This window comes from Dendrobates tinctorius, unplaced genomic scaffold (assembly GCF_039654945.1).
Source record: "Dendrobates tinctorius isolate UK_male_01 unplaced genomic scaffold, ASM3965494v1 ptg000058l, whole genome shotgun sequence".
In the NCBI taxonomy this organism is placed as follows: domain Eukaryota; kingdom Metazoa; phylum Chordata; class Amphibia; order Anura; family Dendrobatidae; genus Dendrobates; species Dendrobates tinctorius.
Genome location: NW_027361726.1, coordinates 15,380,615 through 15,401,812, shown reverse-complemented (window position 1 = coordinate 15,401,812; position 21,198 = coordinate 15,380,615). Strand labels below are relative to the sequence as shown.

At 45.3% G+C, this 21,198-nt stretch overlaps 1 long non-coding RNA gene and 1 pseudogene across 1 annotated transcript in view; both read right to left on the bottom strand.

The window, feature by feature from the left end:
- Positions 1-21,198, bottom strand: part of LOC141092223 (uncharacterized) — a 595,377-nt gene that overhangs the window by 460,162 nt on the left and 114,017 nt on the right. The gene's annotated exons all lie outside the window — the stretch shown is intronic.
- LOC141092222 (thymosin beta-4-like) lies at positions 12,680-12,979 on the bottom strand (annotated as a pseudogene).

Below are 21,198 nucleotides of genomic sequence, written 5' to 3'. Positions count from 1 at the left end.
TTTATTTGCCAAAACGTCTTAGGGATCATACAATATTCATACTTAAAACATTGAAGAAAGCTAAGTCGATCTAACCTAACACAAGCTGAGTCTTCTGGGATATCATCCTCATCCAAAAAGAAAAAATATCTCTCCCAACTCCAACATTCGCACTGGAATTAATCATTAGATCAGCAACCCACCTCAATAAATTAATTACTGGTAGTTTGCAACTTGTACTTCTCTCAGAATAAAAATTCACCTTTGGCGCCAATGAAAATGAAAGCTAAACCTCATATTGAAGATTGGAATTTCCATACAATCTTAATCACAACCATTCTGCTGCTGGTAAAAATATGAAATCTACAAACACACATTGGGTTTCAACCATCATCATCTTAGTTTCTTTGTCCTTTCGCCACGACACCCAACACAACCCCAGTTCACTTTTACCTTTGTGCACTAGCTAATAGTTCCTCCTGACATGGCTTACAATCACTGCAAAGACTCTATCTTGGGTTAGAAGCAAGACAAAGAACCCAATTGGTGCCACATGCTAAGCCAAGCATTCCTCCATGACTTTGGCAAAGGCAAGGAACAAGGACGCTCGAGCCCGTATTCTATTATGACTTTATGCTTGTCTATGGTAGGCATGAAAAATCTATTCATTTTCCAAAGAGAGTTTATAATGTTAATGTCATGTCGGACGCTGTTCACACCACAGCATCCGGCAGGCAGATGTAGTTCCACCTCCAGCCACTATAGTCTCGGTGGCGCCGGCCTGATCTTCAGGCTCTCGGGGGTTAATCCTGCTGGAGACCAGGTTGGATGGTTAGTCACGCCCACGGTCTTTAAATAGTCATGCTGGCCTATGGGCGTCGCCGATTATAGCTTGTGTTTCATACCAAGTGGTTCCGGTCTGGAGTGGAGGTGTTCAAGAGAGAGAGATTCATATCTGGTGTCGTATGATCCGTCGTTATCCTTTCTCCTTCCCATATTTGTGTTTAGTTGTGCCCTGTTCACATTACTGTTTATTCCTGTGTGTGTGCGGCGCAGTGCAGTTTAAGTTCTCCCTGTCTGTCATTATTTGTGTGGGAGCTTTGGTGGTGACTTCTCACTGGGTGGAGGGTGGAGGGTTAAGTGCAGGGCTGAGCAGGAGATAAGGAAAGGTCGGAGGCTCAGGCATTTGCACCTTCAGCAAAAACCCTGGGTTGAGGGTCAGACAGGGTTTCCCCTAGTAAAGGGACACCACAGGGGCCCCGGGTATTTCAGCCTTAGTTGAACTAAGCCCCCGTGACATTATAATCGGCCCACATTTTTTCAGGAGTCCATGGATCCATTAGATTCCATAACCCGCCAGTTGGCGGCGCTGTCCATACAGGTCTCCGAGTTGAATGGGGCAGTTCAGCAGCAGGGCCTGGTAGTAGCAAAGGTGCAAACGGCATCTGCAGGTATCGGTGCAGAGCCGAAGTTTCCGCTGCCAGAACGATTTTCAGGCGATCGCAGCAAATTTGTCGTATTTCGGGAGGCCTGCAAATTATACTTCCGCATGCGGCCAATATCCTCAGGTAATGAGGCCCAGCGAGTAGGGCTGGTGTTGTCATTACTGAGTGGTGACCCCCAAGCATGGGCATTTTCCTTACCACCTGACTCTGCTACATTTCATTCGGTCGATAATGTTTTTTCTGCCCTCGGGCTCATTTACGATGACCCTGACCGACTGGCTCTAGCGGAATCTAAAATCCGCGCCCTCCGCCAGGGGGAGCGCTTGGCAGAAGACTATTGTTCGGAATTTCGCCGCTGGGCTGTAGACACACAGTGGAATGACCCAGCACTGCGGAGCCAGTTTATTCATGGGGTATCAGGGAGGGTGAAACAAGCCCTCCTGATGTATGAGACTCCGGCATCATTGGAGTCTGCCATGAGTTTGGTGATACGTATTGATCGCCGTTTTCGTCAGGGGGCACAGGAGACGCTACCTCTGGGGGAAAACAGAGGTGCAGGTGTGGTTGAAGTAGATGAGTCCCCTGAACCTATGCAGATTGCTGGCGTGGCACAGGTTCAGCCTCGCGCTCCAGGAGTCCGGAAGTCCGGAGCATGTTTCTACTGTGGTAAAGGTGGTCATTATGTTAACGTTTGCCCGGTACTACCTAAGAGGGTCACACCGGCGGAAAACTGTTAAGCTCAGAGGGTATGGAGGAGACCCAACTGAGCGTATGCATATCCTCCATGATGGTATCTCAATGTATGCTCCCTGCCAAGGTTATTGTCGCCGGCAGAGAGCTACCTATATCAGTGTTTGTGGATAGCGGTTCCGCCACCAATCTCATAGATGAGGAGTTTGCACACACCGCCGGGTTTAAGATTGAAAAACTTCCTCACCCCATACAGGTGGTGACCATTAATGCTGTTCCCCTCCCTCAAGGGGAGATTACTGAGTTGGTGGCAGAGGTGAAACTCCACATTGGGGTCCTACATTCTGAGTCGGTTACATGTAGGGTCCTCCGTAATCTCCCAGCTCAAATGGTCCTGGGTTTTCCATGGCTGTCCAGGCACAACCCGGTAATTGATTGGAAAACTCAGGACATAGTACAATGGAGTGGTTTCTGCTAAGACAATTGCTTGGCCACATGTGTGTCCGCCGTGACGCCCAGCCTGCCGGAGGCTTTGCAGGATTTCGCGGATGTTTTCTCTGAGAAGGGTTGCTCAGAACTGCCTCCACATAGAGCCTATGACTGTGCTATTAGGTTAAAACCCGGGGCCAAATTACCTAAAGCCAGGATGTTTAATATTTCTGGTCCTGAGAGACAAGCTCTGAAAGACTACATCGCGGAGAGTCTGAGCAAAGGTCACATCCGGCCTTCATCCTCGCCTGTAGCCGCGGGGTTTTTCTTCATTAAGAAGAAAGATGGGGGGTTACGCCCGTGTCTGGATTTCCGAGAGTTAAACCAGATTACTATCCGTGATCCCTACCCAATGCCGTTGATCCCGGATTTGTTCAACCAGGTAGCGGGGGCAAAATGGTTTTCCAAGCTGGACCTCAGGGGGGCGTATAACCTCATAAGGGTCCGTCAGGGGGATGAGTGGAAGACGGCGTTTAACACTCCTGAGGGTCATTTTGAGAGTCTGGTTATGCCGTTTGGGTTGACCACCGCGCCTGCCGTTTTCCAACATTTTATTAATGATGTCTTTGCTCATGTCCTGGGGAGATTTGTGATTGTATACCTGGATGATATCCTCATTTATTCTAGCGATCGGGACACTCATTTGCAGCATGTTAGGCAGGTGTTACAGTTGCTCCGGGAGAACCAGCTCTATGCTAAGCTGGAAAAATGTTTATTTTTTGTCCAGGAGTTGCCCTTTTTGGGATATATTGTGTCCGCAGCTGGTTTTAAAATGGACACCGCTAAGGTGCAAGCGGTGTTGCAATGGGAGAGGCCGGAGAGTCTGAAAGCACTCCAGCGGTTCCTTGGGTTTGCGAATTATTATAGGAAATTTATAAAACACTTTTCGACTGTCGCCAAACCGCTCACGGACATGACAAAAAAGGGTGCCGATCTGGCGAACTGGCCTGAGGTGGCTATACGTGAATTTGAGCGTCTGAAGAATAGTTTTGCTTCAGCCCCCATTCTGGTGCAACCAGACGTGTCTAAACCTTTTGTGGTAGAGGTTGATGCGTCGGAGGTGGGAGTGGGGGCAGTACTGTCTCAAGGCTCGTCCTTGAGCGAGATGCATCCATGCGCCTACTTCTCCAAGAAGTTGTCGCCGGCCGAACGGAATTATGATATCGGCAACAGGGAGTTGTTGGCCATCAAACTGGCTTTTGAGGAATGGCGACACTTCTTGGAGGGGGCGGCTCACCAGGTCACAGTTATCACCGACCATAAGAATCTGCTCTACCTGGAGTCGGCCAAGCGTCTGTCTCCTAGGCAGGCTCGCTGGGCATTGTTTTTTACTCGTTTCAATTTTCTTGTGACGTACCGTCCCGGGGCTAAAAACACCAAGGTGGATGCTTTGTCTAGGTGTTTTCCGGGGGGAGAACCTCGGGAAGAGCCGGTACCCATCCTCCAGAAAGGGGTAGTGGTCTCGGCTCTCACGACTGAGGTAGAGGCGGAGATTGCCGAGGCCCAAGAGGAGGTACCACCAGGACTTCCCGCCAACAAATCATTTGTACCCCTGCATCTTCGGCCTAAGGTGTTGAAGGAACACCACGATTCGGTACTGGCTGGTCACCCAGGGGTGAAGGGCACCTTAGAGCTGGTATCGCGTCGTTTCTGGTGGCCCAAAATCCGGCAGGACGTGGTCTCGTACGTGGCAGCTTGCATCACGTGCGCTAGGGCTAAGTCACCCCGAACCCGTCCTGCTGGCATGCTACAGCCTCTGGGGGTACCCAATAGGCCATGGACAGAAATCTCCATGGATTTTATCACTGACTTGCCAGCCTCAGCAGGGAACACGGTCATCCTGGTGGTGGTTGACCGTTTTTCAAAGATGGCGCATTTTGTGGCGTTGTCCTCTTTGCCCAATGCTAAGACGTTGGCTCAGGTATTTGTGAAGGAGGTGGTCAGACTCCACGGAGTACCGTCTGACATAGTATCTGATAGGGGTACGCAATTTGTGGCGAGGTTTTGGAAAGCTTTTTGCTCTAGGTTGGGGATCAAGTTGTCACATTCATCGGCGTTTCATCCACAGTCTAATGGACAAACTGAGCGCATGAACCAAAATCTAGAACAGTATTTACGATGCTTTGTGTCCGACAACCAGGAGGAGTGGTCTACTTTCCTTCCTCTGGCCGAATTCGCATTAAATAATCACCGCCAAGAGTCATCAGGAGAGTCTCCATTCTTTTGTGTGTACGGTCAACATCCTCAGTTTTGTACCTTACGTCAGGGTGACTCCGGGGGTGTCCCGGAGGAGGATCAGCTAGGAGCCCAATTGTCATCAGTCTGGAGGCGGGTGAAACAGCGTTTGTTGAGCATGAGTGCCAGGTACAAACGGGTGGCTGACAGTAGACGCGTGCCAGGTCCGGACCTGTGTGTGGGTGAATGGGTGTGGTTAGCTACGAAGAACATAAAACTCAAAATCCCTTCTTTAAAACTGGGTCCAAGGTTTATTGGGCCTTTTAGGATTTCTGCCATCATTAACCCAGTGGCTTATCGGTTGGAACTTCCCGCAGTGTACAAGATACACAACGTGTTTCACAGGGCTTTATTGAAAAAGGTGGTAGGCTCTGTGGACACAACGCCGATGCCACCTCCAGTCATGGTGGATGGCGAGTTAGAGTTCGAGGTCGCCAAGGTAGTGGACTCTCGAGTAGTACGCCGTACTCTTCAGTATTTGGTGCACTGGCGGGGGTATGGTCCAGAGGAGAGGTCTTGGGTTCCAGCCTCAGACATACATGCGGATCGGCTGGTCAGTTCTTTTCACCGTCGTTATCCGGACAACCCGGGTCCTAGGAGTCTTGAGGGCCCTGGGGTCCCTCGTAGAAGATGGGGTACTGTCATGTCGGACGCTGTTCACACCACAGCATCCGGCAGGCAGAGGTAGTTCCACCTCCAGCCACTATAGCCTCGGTGGCGCCGGCCTGATCTTCAGGCTCTCGGGGGTTAATCCTGCTGGAGACCAGGTTGGATGGTTAGTCACGCCCACGGTCTTTAAATAGTCATGCTGGCCTATGGGCGTCGCCGATTATAGCTTGTGTTTCATACCAAGTGGTTCCGGTCTGGAGTGGAGGTGTTCAAGAGAGAGAGATTCATATCTGGTGTCGTATGATCCGTCGTTATCCTTTCTCCTTCCCATATTTGTGTTTAGTTGTGCCCTGTTCACATTACTGTTTATTCCTGTGTGTGTGCGGCGCAGTGCAGTTTAAGTTCTCCCTGTCTGTCATTATTTGTGTGGGAGCTTTGGTGGTGACTTCTCACTGGGTGGAGGGTGGAGGGTTAAGTGCAGGGCTGAGCAGGAGATAAGGAAAGGTCGGAGGCTCAGGCATTTGCACCTTCAGCAAAAACCCTGGGTTGAGGGTCAGACAGGGTTTCCCCTAGTAAAGGGACACCACAGGGGCCCCGGGTATTTCAGCCTTAGTTGAACTAAGCCCCCCGTGACAGTTAAACACATGTTAAACTCATGCAAACGAAGTCAGCAAAATGCCAATGTTTGACTCATTAATCATGCTTCATCTGTGCTTCTATTGTACCTAAGTCTTCCCTACCCTAGAGCCACAAAGTCCATCTGTTACATAGACAGCTCAAGTAGAAATGTTAATCACGTCTGAAAGTAGAGAAACCAAGAGCAGAGAGGAATGATTAGTAGGAATGGTGACTGAACTGTAACATGACTTTTAGAAATATCCTTGGTCATTTATATTGGACCAACAGGATCTCAACTTCTGCTGCCTCAAAAAAGAAAAAAAATTAAAATAAGTGTTATTTCGGAAAAGATCAAGTATTTGTGGGATCGAAGACCAATGACCCGATCATTAATAGGAGAAAAATCTGTTTCACCAAACCTCAACTAACTAGTCTCGTCATAAGAACAATACTACAGTATGGTCACAAGTCTTCAATGGTTTGCCGTATTTAACAAACTAAGCTTGAATATCACGTGCCATCAGCCAAGAATTGACTGTTCTGTTTAGTCACAAGTTTAGGACATTTTTAATTTGGATGTAATAAAGTAAAAGCTACATTATTAATTTTGATGTATTGGTAAGTGGAGAGAAAATCCTACAAAGAGCTGAACTAGTCCAATGGTCTTAGACTCCTTGAATAATCAAAGAGCCTTATTACTAAAGGTGGAGATGTAATTGTGTTCTGTCCTTGGTTTCTTCTTCATTACTAAAAATCAGAAACTGAAATGCACAAAGCAAACATTTCTAAAAGCAATACAGAATTCATGAGAATTCAGGAAAAAGTGGACCCATAGAAAAAAGAATTTGTGGACAGTGCCGGTTGGGTTTTCCTCTTCTTGTCCCATGTAGAAGATGTAGAAAAGAAACTTTGTTCTGTTCTAGGACTACAACAATTCTGCTATAACAATGCATAGTCATTTCAATGAGATTATCAAATCGTTAAGCAAAAATACCCTCCTCTAAGTCAGATGAAAGCCATTTCAATGAGGTTTTCTTTGAGCTTTCTAAAGACCATATCAGCTTTTGGATGACTCTGGTGTGGCATATCTTGTGTAGAGACAATAGGTTTTACTGTTTTAAATTCAAACGTGGATTATTTTTTTGCCCATATGAATGGATACCGGAAAGTTTCTGGAGGACTGAGTTACTCACTGGATCCTTGGTAGATAGATGCCACCATCATGCAAACATCATGCTTCACCATTCAGAATTTCATATCTATGGCAAGATTCATTACAATAAAGGGATGTAGTTTTCACTTAGTATTGGGACTGCTCGTAGATCTTGAAATTGACTAAAAATTGGAAGACTACAAATATTTTATATTTTTCTGATTTGCAGAGGGACAGGAAAAGGATTAAAAAAATAAAAAATATAATTATACGTTGATAGTCACCTGTTCCTCCACCACAACCTTCTGTCCGCAACCATTTTCTCAGCCTCCTCTTTAGCTCATCACATGCCACCTTCTTATCCTCTATGTTTCCTCTACACTGCTATTTTCAGTGCTGAGAAGATGTCTAACATCATAATGTATGTTATCCACTGGTGACGCATGTTGTGATGCCACTATGTGCATCATTATGTCAGGGGTCTACACTGCGTTCCAAATTATTCTGCAAATTGGATTTAAGTGTCATAAAGATGTAATTTTTTGTTTTTCAAATAAACTCATAGATGGTATTGTGTATCAGGGCTCTTTGGATCACTGAAATCAATCTCAAATTCCTGTGATAATTAGTTTACCAGGTGAGCCCAATTAAAGGAAAACTACTTAAGAATGATGTTCCACATTATTAAGCAGGGCACAGGTTTCAAGGAATTTAGGAAAGAAAAAGGACCTCTCTGCTGCTGAAAAGCATCAAATAGTGCAATGCCTTGGTCAAGAGATGAAAACATTAGATATTTCCCAAAAATTTAAACGTGACCATCGTACTGTTAAGAGATTTGTGGTTGATTCTGAGCACAGACATGTTTGTGCTGATAAAGGCAGAATGAGGAAGGTTTCTGCCAGGCAAGTTCATCGGATTAAGAGAGCAGCTGCTAAAAAGCCATTACAAACCAGCAAACAGATATTTAAAGCTGCTGGTGCCTCTGGAGTCCCTCGAACCTCATGGTGTAGGATCCTTCAAAGGCTTGCTGTGGTGCATAAACCTACTATTCGGCCACCCCTAAAAAGTGTTCACAAGCAGAAATTGTAGCAGTGGGTCCAGACATACATGATGACTATTTTTCATACAGTCTTGTTTACTGATGAGTGTCGAGCAACCCTGGATGGTCCAGATGGATGGTTGGTGGATGGCCCAACAAGGCTGCGACTTCAGCAAGGAGGAGGAGGGGTCATGTTTTGGGCTGGAATCATGGGGAAACAGCTGGTAGGGCTCTTTATGGTTCCTGAAGGTGTGAAAATGACCTCTGCAAAGTACTGTATATAGAGTTTCTGACTGACGGCTGTCTTCGCTGGTATAAAAAGCAGAAATGTGCCTTCAGGAGCAAAATCCTCTTCATGCATGACAATGCACCATCTCATGCTGCAAAGAATACCTCTGAGTCATTGACTGCTATAGGCATAAAAGGAGATAAACTCAAGGTGTGGCCACCATCTTCCCCTGACCTCAACCCTGTAGAGAACCTTTGGAGTATCATCAAGCAAAAGATCTATGAGGGAGGCAGTTCACATCAAAACAGCAACTCTGGGAGGCTATTCCAACTTCATGCAAAGAAATACAAGCAGAAACTCTCCAAAAACTCCCAAGTTCAATGGATGCAAGAATTGTGAAGATGATGTCACAGAAGGGTTCCTATGATAGCATGTAACTTGGTCTGTTAGGATGTTTTGGAGTTAAATAGCTTTTTTGTTCAGTGAATGTGACCTCCTAATGCTGCAAATTCCACAAATAAACATTTTCAGTTCTTTAAAACAGATCAAATGTTTAGAAATTCTACTGTGCATAATAATTTGGAACAGTGCAATTTGAGTTTTTATTCATTTTGGAGATTATACTGTTATCATTGGGAGGTTTCTTTAATAAAATTTGATGTATACTCTAACGGGTGATGACTTTTATTAGACTGACTGTCATTTGTACTGACTATTTAGGAAAATCATAGAAAAATATCATTTGCATAATAATTTGGAACACAGTGTAAACAGAAACCCTGGCACTGAGTGAAGGTGAAGGAAAAGTAGAGTGAGGTAGCTGCGCAGAGAACTGGATTGAAAAGTTGGGATGCAGGGCTACAGAGGACTGGACAGGATGCAGAGATAGGATGCAGAGCAGCAGAGGTCTGGACATAGGAAAGCAGAAGCCTGGACGCAGGGCTGCAGAGAACTGGACACAGGGCTGTTGTAGAATGGACGCAGAGATGAAGTGGACTGGATGCAGGGCTGCAGAGAACTGGCCGCTGGACTGCAGAAGACTGGATGCATGGTTGCAGAGAACTGGATGCAGGGCTGCATAGAATTTGATGCAGGGCTACAGTGATCTGGACAGAGGGCTGCAGAGGACTGGACTCAGGGCTGCACAAGACTGTGGATGCATGGCTACAAAAGACTGGATGCAGAGTTGCAGAAGACTGGACACACGCCTGCAGAGGACTGAATGCAGGGCTGTAGAGAACTGGATGCAAGGCTGCAGAGGACTGGACGCAGGCCTACAGAAGACTGGACGCAGGCCTGCATAAGACTGGACTCAGGCTGCAGAGGACTGGACGCAGAGGATTGGACGCAGGGCTGCAGAGGACTGGACGCAGGTCTGCAGAGGACTGGACGCATGGCTGCAGAGGATTGGACGCAGGGCTGCAGAGGACTGGACTCAGGGCTGCAGAGGACTGGACTCAGGGCTGCAGAGGATTGGACGCAGGGTTGCAGAAGACTGGACGCAGGTCTGCAGAGGACAGGAAGCAGGGCTGCAGAGTACTTGACATAGAGCTGTAGAAGACTGGAGATAGGGCTCCATAGGACTGGACACAGCAGCAGAACATGTGAGTATTAGTATTTTTTCACCCTTCTTTTATTATGCTGGTCTGGAAAGACCCCAGAGCATAGTAAACAACATTTGATTTGGATCCAAAACATTGATTGCAAATTGAATCTACTGGCCAAATTCGAAGGATCTGCTGCCAAATTTGTATTTCTGAAATTTTGCTCATCTCTACGTATTTTGTAATGATTTTTCTATTTCTCGGAGTAGAATCTAAGTAACATAAAGACCAAGTTCATCAATGTCCTGGAACTTCCCTTCTTTGTACAAAGTGAACTCTGATTACTGAACTTGTGGGATTACATTTTATGCCAAGCATTATCCAAGATTTAAAGATTTTTTGTTTGCTTGGTTTTTTTTGTGTGTAAATTAGAAATCTGAATCTTCTTTTTTTTTTCACTAACTTTACAGTTTATGTTTTATAGAACCAGCTGTTAGATAGGAAATTCTAAATAAGTGAAATAGTCCTTTAGCACGTAAATTATCCAAGAAGAAGAAACACAAGGTTAACGATTCCCTGCTGGAAATATCTTATATCAATGAAATTTTGTAATTCTTTTCTTCTTGCTCAATTTGAGAAAAAGGCTAATGGAAATATGGAAAGTTGTACTTTAGAAAAGTGAAATAAAAAATGATCATTACAATTAATTGGAAGTTTTTTGCTTTTGTGTATTTTACATTTATTATGCATTTCTATATTTTTATTTCATTTAACAAAAACAACTTTAAGAGGTTTTTTTAGTTATTTCACTTGATCTTATCAGTAACTTATATTTCTGTAATTTGAAATCTCATTGCAGATTTATGAAGATGAAATATGTTAATTATAGAGTTAATGGATTATTTAAAAATGAGAAAATTGAGACTTTATATCAATTTAATTGTATTTGTTAAATGTGAATTACATTTAGATATATTTTGTACTTTATTTTATTTACTTTGTGCATTTATTTTATATGTTTTCTTAATTTTTCTATTTAGTTCTATATTTGATTTGTGTAATTATTTTATATTTTTCTTAATTATGTTTTAATTATTTTAGTTTTTTTCCCATAGATATCACTTGACTATTTGTATCCAGTTGGATTAAAAACATCTATTTCCTTTTTAAATTTATATAATTTTAAAAAATATACATGTGACAATTCTTATCCTAGCAATTAGCTAATTTTTCATGTTACATATATAGCAGGGCTTTTCTGTATCTGACCTTCCTAAGAGCTGTTTACATTGAACTCGTGCATTATAATATGCACTTGTGTGGAAGTGGAAATCTTTCAATTTTAGTGTCCCAAGATATGGAACTAATGGACCTTCAAATATATTCAATGCTAGAGCTGCATTAAGAATCCATTCTTTTTTAAGAGCTGAGAAATATTCCCAGATTCGCTGATCTTGCGCAGTTCTTTGACTGACTTCCTAATGATTTAATTCCTCAATTTGCCATCTGCAAAGATTTTGTGCTAATTACATGTAATGGGCTGTGAGCTATTGAAATATTAACTCATTTGCGCGTTTTTAAAGCAAAACCAATTTACTAATATATGATGGGAAGGAGAACTGGATAATCAATTCTGATACATTTAAAATCCACTTAAAAGCGTAATAGGGACATATAATACATCGCTCCTCATTCTGTATGCAATAGTAGTGGAAGAAGAGCATAGAAGAAGGCATAGTGATGAGCGAACATGCTCTGAGAAAGTGCTATCATGCTCGGGTGCTAGCCAAATTACTTTGGCGTGCTCGAATAATACATTCAAGTCCCCACGGTTGCATGCTTCACAGCTCGTAAAGAGCCTCACCACATGCAGGGAGTGCCTAACAAACAGGAAATCCTTGCATGTGTTGCAGATGTTGAACAGCCGCGAGACATGCAGCCACGGGGGGCTCAAACATATTTTTTGAGCACGCCGAAGACACTCGGTTAGCACCCGAGCACGCTCAGATAATACCTTCTCCGAGCACATTCGTTCATTGGTAATATTGACATATTAATGTATGTAGCCCTAGAAAATATAAAACGTTCACATGTCCAGATGTTCTACACCGCAGACCTAATGGTAAAAAAATACATAAAAAATCTAAAATACTAAAAATAAAAGAAATAATAGTAATGTTGACACTTTAAAAACTTTATTGAGCTGTTAGTATCCACTACAAATTGCCATATTGGTCCTAGAGATGAGCGAATCCCTGTTTCCCCTACCGTTGGTTCCACACTAATTGCTGAGCAGGAACCTAAGCCCTTTATTTCCTTAAAGCTAGGCCCTGAATAGGGAAGAGGGGGGGATGAGCACTTGTCAGTCCCCACTGTATACTAAAGGCAACAAAGGACAGAAACAAGGGGGAAGCAACTTATCTTGAGCAGACTCCAGAGAGGTAACACCAAATGTCCTCCAACAGCACCAGAGAGGAAGTGAGCTGACTGCTATAGCTCCAAGCCTTCACAAGGGAAAATGTGAAAATCACTGGTGGCTCCCTGAAGCAGACTGAGAGTCTATAAACACCCAGGTCCAAGTGTGTCAATTAGAGCCAGAGGGAGATTGCCACTGGGTCCAAAAGTTAGAAGGATTAAGAAGGTTTTTTCCAACCTCTTTGTATCTTAGTTATTTCTTACAAAGTTAAACAGCTAAAAAAGAAAAATAAGAAGGCAATTATTGTGGAATGTGCAGTGCATATTGGGGCGATAGGGTTCATTAGGATTCAGATGCTTGCTTCTCTTGTTCAATTGTTTCTTTAGAAGGAAGTGGATTTTTCTCTTGCGTTTCTGTTTTTTCAGCTTGGCCTTATCAAATTTCTCAATCCCAGCCATATCTGGTTTGACAGACATTTTGTAGGATGATCAGCAACACAAAGCACACGCAGAAGAGCTCCTTACAGATGTAGCCTTGAGAAATGTAAGGAGCTCTTTTGCGTGTGCTTTGTGTTGCTGATCATCCTACAAAATGTCTGACAAACCAGATATCGCTGAGATTGAGAAATTTGATAGACCACCATCCAGATAGACCACCACCGAGGTGGAAAGCATATCGTGAAAGACATTATTCACGAAGTCCTGGAAGACAGCTGGTGCATTACAGAGGCCAAAGGGCATAACCAGATACTCATAGTGGCCATCCCTGGTATTAAAGGCTGTCTTCCACTCATTCCCTTCACGTTTGCGGATCAAGTTGTAAGTCTCCTATGTAGATCTAGCTTAGTGAAGATCCGGGCCCCTTGCAACCTGTCGAACAGCTCAGAGATCAGGGGAAGAGGATATTTGTTTTTGATGGTTATGGCATTGAGACCTCTGTAATCAATGCAAGGGCGCAGCTGTCCACTCTTCTTCTGTACAAAGAAGAACCCTGCCCCTGCTGGTGACACCGACTTCCTTATAAACCCTCTTGACAGGTTCTCCCGGATGTATTGTGATATGGCCTCCGTCTCCGGGAGGGACAGCGGATATACGTGGCCTCGAGGAGGTTCCGCGCCGGCAGAAGGTCTATAGGACAGTCATAGGGACGATGGGGCGGAAGAGTGTCTGCAGATTTTAAGAAAACAGGTCCGCGTACTGCTGGTAGTGTCTGGGGAGTGCGTAGAGATCCGCAGGCTCCTCGATGGAGGCTACCTGAATGCAGTCCCTCATGCATCTACCCTCACAGGACTTGCTCCAACCCAGTATTCTCCCCGAGGACCCCGGAGCCAGGGAACTCCTAGGAGAACCTGGTCGATGCCCTCAGGCATAATGAGCAGAGACAACGTCTCGTAGTGGGACGGCGAGATTGAGAGCCCAAGGGGTGCTGTCTGGTGTGTAATTTGGGATGGTAAGGTCAAACCGTTGACCACCCTGATGGTCACGGGGTGAGGAAGTAGCACCAAGGGAATTGCGTGCCGTTGGGTGAAGGCCGAGGACATAAAGTTTCCCTCTGCCCCATGCAGACCTCTACCTCCCAGGTGGAAGCACCGCTCTCTAACGTCCCTTGGAAGGACAGTTTGGAGGAGAACGTTCCAGTGTCTTGTAGGCCTCCTCCAACTGCCACTAGACGTGATCGTTTCCCGAATGCTGAGGGCACCTGTTTGCCAGGTGACCAGGCTGTCGACACTGGAAAGAGCGTGCTGAGATTTGCACCAGACGTGACTTGGGGCCAGTGCGAGACACCTCCATGGCCTACGGGGACATGACTCCCAGAGTGGGGGGTTCAAGGGGTTTAGAGAAGGTGGGAGCCAACCTAACCCTCGGTCTGGACTGAGAACGCTCCAACCCGCGCTCCGTAAAATGAAGATCTATGAGGGTGGAAACGGTAATCAGCTCCTCCAGACTAATGGGAACCTCCCTGGTGGCTAGAGCATCTTTATCGTGCTCCGCCAAACCTCTCCAGAACACAGGGGCGAGTGCTTTATCAGGCCATTCCAGCTCGGAAGCCAGTGTCCGAAAGCGGACGGCATAATGGCTGACCGAGAGGGATCCCTGTGTTAGTGCCAACAATTGGAGAGAGGTGTCGTGTGTGACCCGTGGCCCCAAGAAGACCTGCTTTAGGGAGATCAGGAACTGAGCAGCACTCAGAACCACGGGGTCACCACGCTCCCACAGTGGAGTGGCCCATTCCAAAGCCCTGCCCGACAGGAGGGAGATGATGAACTCCATCTTAGCCCACTCTGAAGGAAATCGTGTGGCCAGTAACTCAAGCTGGATAGAGCACTGTGTTGTGAGTTCATTCTCACCAGTTGTGAGTCCCCCTTCTGGACTCCCTCTGGTAGTGACGGGAGGTGGTGCGGCTGGTTTGATCGGTGGAGATCTGCCACCTGAGAATGGGGATGACGATTGGATCTCAGGATTCTCAGATTGGATTTAAGGCAGCTGATGCCCTATTCAGTTGCTGGTGATTCCTTCTGGCTTGTCAGCTCTTGGTTTTCAGCTCTGTTCCAGTCATCTAAAGCTAAGTTTTTCTGCTAATGTTCACACTTAATTTTGTTGGTCTATTCAGTTTTTTGTGTGGTCTGCCAGCCCCGGCTGGGGACTGAGCTGAATTTCCACTCATATTTATCAGTATTTTGCCAATTGGCTTTTTGTCCCTTACTAGTTTGGTCTCTTTTTGCTCTGTCTCAGAATATTTCAGAGTGCTGATATAGTGGGAGAAGTCTAGTGACTTCAGGGTTAATTTTGCTATCAGAAGTGTTGGACATTATTTTTGTAGGGTTTTTTTGCAGGTTGCAGATAGTGTCTTCCCTTTCCTTTCCTGTCTAGTTAGTTTGGGCCCCGTCATTTTCTCAGCCTATTTTCCTGCCTGTGTTTGTGCCTTCATCTTGTTTCACCATCAATACATGTGTGGGGGCTATCTATTCCTTTGGGGTCTGCTCTGGGGCAGTTAGTTTTCCCTTTTCTTGCTTTAGGCTTATGTAGTCCTCCGGTCGTGATGAGGCTTCTAGGTTAATCGTAGGCACGCTCCACGGCTACTGCTAGTTGTGTGGTAAGATCAGGGATCTGCAATCTGCATAGTTACCAACCACTCTGTTTTCTGTGGCTTAGCTTGTTTGCTTTTTTCTCCACTGTGACCCATTCATAACAGAATCACCAGCCATACCGCAGATTCTAGGGTACTCAAAAACAGGAAAGAATTGTAAAAAAAAAAAAAAAAAGTGTTAGAATTTTTTTTTTATATATATATATATTTTTTCCTCTTTTTCTCTGGGGCCGTAGGAGGATTTTTTTTTTTTTTAAATGGAGATTAAGCAATTGTCTGATCGTGTGGAGCAGCTCACTGCTGAAGTGCGGGGAATTTCCGCCTATCTCGCTCATTCACATGCTGCTGAACCAAGGATCCCTACTCCTGATGTGTTTTTTGGGGATCGGTCTAAATTTTTGAATTTTAAGAATAATTGTAAATTATTTCTTGCCCTGAAGCCTAATTCATCAGAGAGCTCTGCGCAGCAGGTTAAAATTGTCATCTGTTTGCTGCGCGGTGATCCCCAGGATTGGGCGTTTTCTTTGACACCTGAACATCCTATTGTGACTAATGTGGATGCATTTTTTCAAGCCTTGGGGTTGTTGTATGATGAACCTAATGCTATTGATCAAGCTGAGAAAGCCCTATTGGCATTGAACCAGGGTCAGGATTCTGCAGAGTTATACTGTCAAAAATTCCAAAATTGTGCGGTCCTTACTACCTAGAATGTAGGTGCCTTGGCAGCTCTCTTTCGGAAGGGTTTGTCAGAAACCATAAAAGATACTATGGTGGGATTTCCTGTTCCCTCTGGTCTTGACGATTCTATGTCATTAGCCATTCAAATTGATCGGCGTTTACGTGAACGCAAAACTTCACGAGAGGAGTTGCCACCTTTTGGACAAATGTCTGAACCTATGCAATGTGATAGAGTTTTGTCTAGGGCACAGCGTCAGGAGTTTAGAAGGCGTAATAAGCTGTGTTTTTTCTGTGGAGACGTCTCATATATTATTTCTGTCTGCCCAAAACGAGAGAAACGTTTTGCACACACGATTGCTGTGGGCAGTGTACAACCTAAGTTTCTTTTGGCAATTACACTGATCTGCTCCTTATCCAAATTTTCCACGAAGGCTTTTGTGGATTCAGGAGCAGCGTTGAATCTGATGGATTTGGACTTTGCTAAACGTTGTGGTTTTTCCATGACGCCTCTGCGGACGCCTATTCCTTTGAGGGGTTTTGATGCTACTCCTTTGGTGGAGAATAAACCTCAGTTTTGGACCCAGGTGACGATGCGGGTTGCCCCAGACCACCAAGAAAATTGTCAATTTTTGGTGCTGCATAATTTGCATGATACTATTGTTCTGGGTTTTCCTTGGTTGCAAACTCATAATCCAGTTTTGGATTGGAAATCTGGGTCTGTGGTGAGTTGGGGTTGTCAGTGTGTTCTTAGGGACGCTCCTGTTTTCTTCACCTCTCCTCAGTCTCATGATATTCCTGATTATCTAGTCATTTTTCTGATGTATTTAGTGAGAGCAAGTCTGCGTCTTTGCCTCCTCATAGGAGTTATGACTGTGCAATTGAGTTGATGCCTGGGTGTAAATTTCCCAAGGGTCGGCTTTTCAACTTATCAGTACCTGAACATGATGCTATGCGATCCTATATTAAGGAGTCATTGGAGAAGGGTCATATTAGACCATCCTCATCACCTTTAGGTGCTGTTTTTTTTTTGTGCCCAAGAAAGATGGTTCATTAAGACCGTGTATTGATTATCGTTCCATTAACAAGATGACGGTTAAATATCAGTACCCGTTACCTCTGATGTCTGATTTATTCTCCAGAGTTAAGAGTGCCTGCTGGTTTACTAAGCTTGACCTCAGGGGGGCGTATAATCTTATTCGCATCAAGCACGGGGATGAATGGAAGACGGCGTTTAATACTCCGGAGGGACATTTTGAGTACCTGGTGATGCCTTTTGGGCTCACTAATGCCCCTTCTGTCTACCAGTCCTTTATGAATGATATTTTCCGTGACTTTGTGGATAAGGTTTTGATCATCTATCTGGATGATATTTTGATCTTTTCTAGTGATTGGGATTCTCATGTGGAACACGTCCGGACTGTGTTTCGGATTTTGAGGGAGAATTCCCTGTTTGTTAAGGGATCGAAATGCCTCTTTGGTGTACAGAGGATTTCATTTTTGGGATTTATCTTATCTCCATCGACTATTGAAATGGACCCGGCCAAGGTACAGGCCATTTATGATTGGGTTCAGCCTACTTCTTTGAAGGCCCTCGAGAAGTTTTTGGGTTTTGCTAATTTCTATCATAAATTTATAGGTAATTTTTCTGGTATTGTCAAACCACTGACTGATCTGACCAAGAAGGGAGCTGATGTGTTGAATTGGTCTCCTGAGGCTATCTCAGCATTTCAGGAGCTTAAGCAGAGATTTACTTCAGCTCCAGTTTTACGGCAACCTGATGTCTCACTTCCATTTCAGGTGGAGGTAGATGCTTCTGAGATTGGTGCAGGAGCTGTTTTGTCCCAAAAAGACCCTGTGACTTCTAAGATGAATCCTTGTGCCTTCTTTTCTCGAAAGTTCTCCCCATCTGAACGCAACTATGATGTGGGGAATCGGGAATTGTTGGCCATGAAGTGGGCATTTGAGGAGTGGAGACATTGGTTGGAGGGAGCTAGACATCAAGTTGTGGTCCTCACCGATCACAAGAATTTGATTTATCTGGAGTCGGCCAAACGCTTGAATCCTAGACAGGCTAGATGGGCCTTGTTTTTCACGCGTTTTAATTTTGTGGTCTCTTTTCTTCCGGGCACTAAGAATGTTAAGGCAGACGCCATTTCTAGGAGTTTCTTTGCCGATTCTCTTAGTGTGACCGAGCCTACTACCATCCTAGGTGAGGGGGTAGTTCTTTCTGCCATTTCGCCTGATTTGAGACGCGCCCTGGAGGAATTTCAGGAGGATAAACCTGAGCGTTGCCCTATGGGAAAATTGTATGTTCCTGACCAGTGGCGAAAGAGAGTGATGTCTGAAATTCATTGCTCCGCATTGGCTGGTCATCCAGGCATTTTTGGTACTAGAGAATTGGTGAGTCGGTCCTTTTGGTGGCCTGCCTTATCTCGTGACGTCAGGAATTTTGTACAGTCCTGTGGGACTTGTTCTCGGTCTAAACCCTGTTCCCGTTCTAGTGGGTTGCTGATGCCCTTGCCGGTGCCCAAGAGGCCATGGACCCATATCTCAAAGGATTTTATTTCTGATCTTCCTGTCTCTCAGAGAATGACTGTTATCTGGGTGATTTGTGATAGATTTTCGAAGATGGTCCATCTTGTACCACTCCCAAAGTTGCCATCTTCTGCTGAGTTGGTGCCCTTGTTTTTACAAAAGGTGGTTCGGTTACATGGGATTCCTGAGAACATTGTGTTTGACAGAGGAGTCCAGTTTGTTTCCAGATTCTGGAAAGCCTTTTGTTCCAATCTGGGAATTCAGTTATCCTTCTCCTCCGCGTTTCATCCCCAGACAAATGGACAGACTGAGAGAACAAACCAGACCTTGGAGTCTTATTTGAGATGTTTTATATCTGCTGATCGGGATGATTGGGTCTCATTTTTGCCCTTGGCCGTATTTGCGCTGAACAATAGAGCTAGTTCTGCCACTTTGATGTCACCCTTTTTCTGTAATTTTGGGTTTCATCCTCGGTTCTCTTCAGGGCAAGTGGAATCTTTGTCCTGCCCAGGTGTGGACACTGTGGTTAAGAGAATGCAGCAGATATGGGACCAAGTGGTGGATAAGTTGTCACTTTCTCAGGAAAAGGCCCAGCGATTTTCCAAACGGCATAGGACCATTGGTCCCCGGTTTAAAGTGGGTGATATGGTTTGGTTGTCGTCTAAGAATATTCCTATGAAGGTTGCATCTCCTAAATTTAAGCCAAGATTTATTGGTCCTAATAAGATTTTGGAAATTCTTAATCCTGTTTCGCTTCGATTGGCTCTTCCAGTTACGTTCAAGATCCATAACGTATTTCACAAATCTCTGTTGAAGAGGTTTGTGGAGCCAGTGGTTCCTATGGCAGTACCTCCTGACCCTGTGTTGGTCGAAGGCAATGTGGAATATGAGGTAGAGAAAATTTTGGATTCTCGTTTGGTTAGACGGAGACTCCAGTATTTGGTCAAATGGAAGGGTTACGGTCAGGAGGATAATTCTTGGGTCTCTGCCGCCGATATTCATGCCAATAGATTGGTTCGTGCTTTTCATCGGGCCCATCCTGATCAGCCTGGTGGCATGGATGAGGGTTCAGTGACCCCTCCTCAAGGGGGGAGACTGTTGTGAGTTCATTCTCACCAGTTGTGAGTTCTCCTTCTGGACTCCCTCTGGTGGTGACGGGAGGTGGTGCTGCTGGTTTGATCGGTGAAGATCTGCCACCTGAGAATGAGGATGACGATTGGATCTCAGGATTCTCAGATTGGATTTAAGACAGCCGACGCCCTATTCAGTTGCTGGTGATTCCTTCTGGCTTGTCAGCTCTTGGTTTTCAGCTCTGTTCCAGTCATCTAAAGCTAAGTTTTTCTGCTAATGTTCACAATTGATTTTGTTGGTCTATTCAGTTTTTTGTGTGGTCTGCCAGCCCCGGCTGGGGGCTGAGCTGCATTTCCACTCTTATTTATCAGTATTTTGCCAATTGGCTTGTTGTCCCTTACTAGTTTGGTCTCTTTTTGCTCTGTCTCAGAATATTTCAGAGTGCTGATATAGTGGGAGAAGTCTAGTGACTTCAGGGTTAATTTTGCTATCAGAAGTGTTGGACATTGTTTTTGTAGGGTTTTTTGCAGGTTGCAGATAGTGTCTTCCCTTTCCTTTCCTGTCTAGTTAGTTTGGGCCCCATCATTTTCTCAGCCTATTTTCCTGCCTGTGTTTGTGCCTTCATCTTGTTTCACCGTCAATACATGTGTGGGGGCTATCTATTCCTTTGGGGTCTGCTCTGGGGCAGTTAGTTTTCCCTTTTCTTGCTTTAGGCTTATGTAGTCCTCCGGCCATGACGAGGCGTCTAGATTCATCGTAGGCATGTTCCACGGCTTCTGCTAGTTGTGTGGTAAGATCAGAGATCTGCAATCTGCATAGTTACCAACCACTCTGTTTTCTGTGGCTTAGCTTGTTTGCTTTTTTCTCCACGGTGACCCATTCATAACAGCACTGGCTCACGAAACCCCTACAGGTGGCGCTGTCACCCGAAAACTTGTCGGGAGACGGGACAATGTCGGGACGGGAATGGATGTAGAGGCGTGGGAGACCGCCTCTGCTGCCGCCTGGACGGCGACTGCAGTGACGTCCGCAGCTGATGCTGAGCGCTCGAGAGTGGACAACCTGTCTTCCAGCTGCTGGACATATCGCTGCAGGCGCTGCTCGTCCGTCATTGTTAGCCAGGCCCTGGCGCTATGATAATGTTACAGGCTGGTGGAAAGCACCAAATAGATAAAGATGAAATAATATAAGGGGTGCCTTCGCAGCCCGGGCCCACCGTGTAGAGGTGACCTACTGCTGCAAAACATTGAGGGGAAGGCATGTAGAAGAAAAGCTGGACACCGATAGGTAACCCCTGACCCGGTGCTAGCAGTCACGAACTCCGTTGCTTCACGTAGCATGTGCCAGCCGGCGAACAACCGCAACCTGTTTATGTCACAGG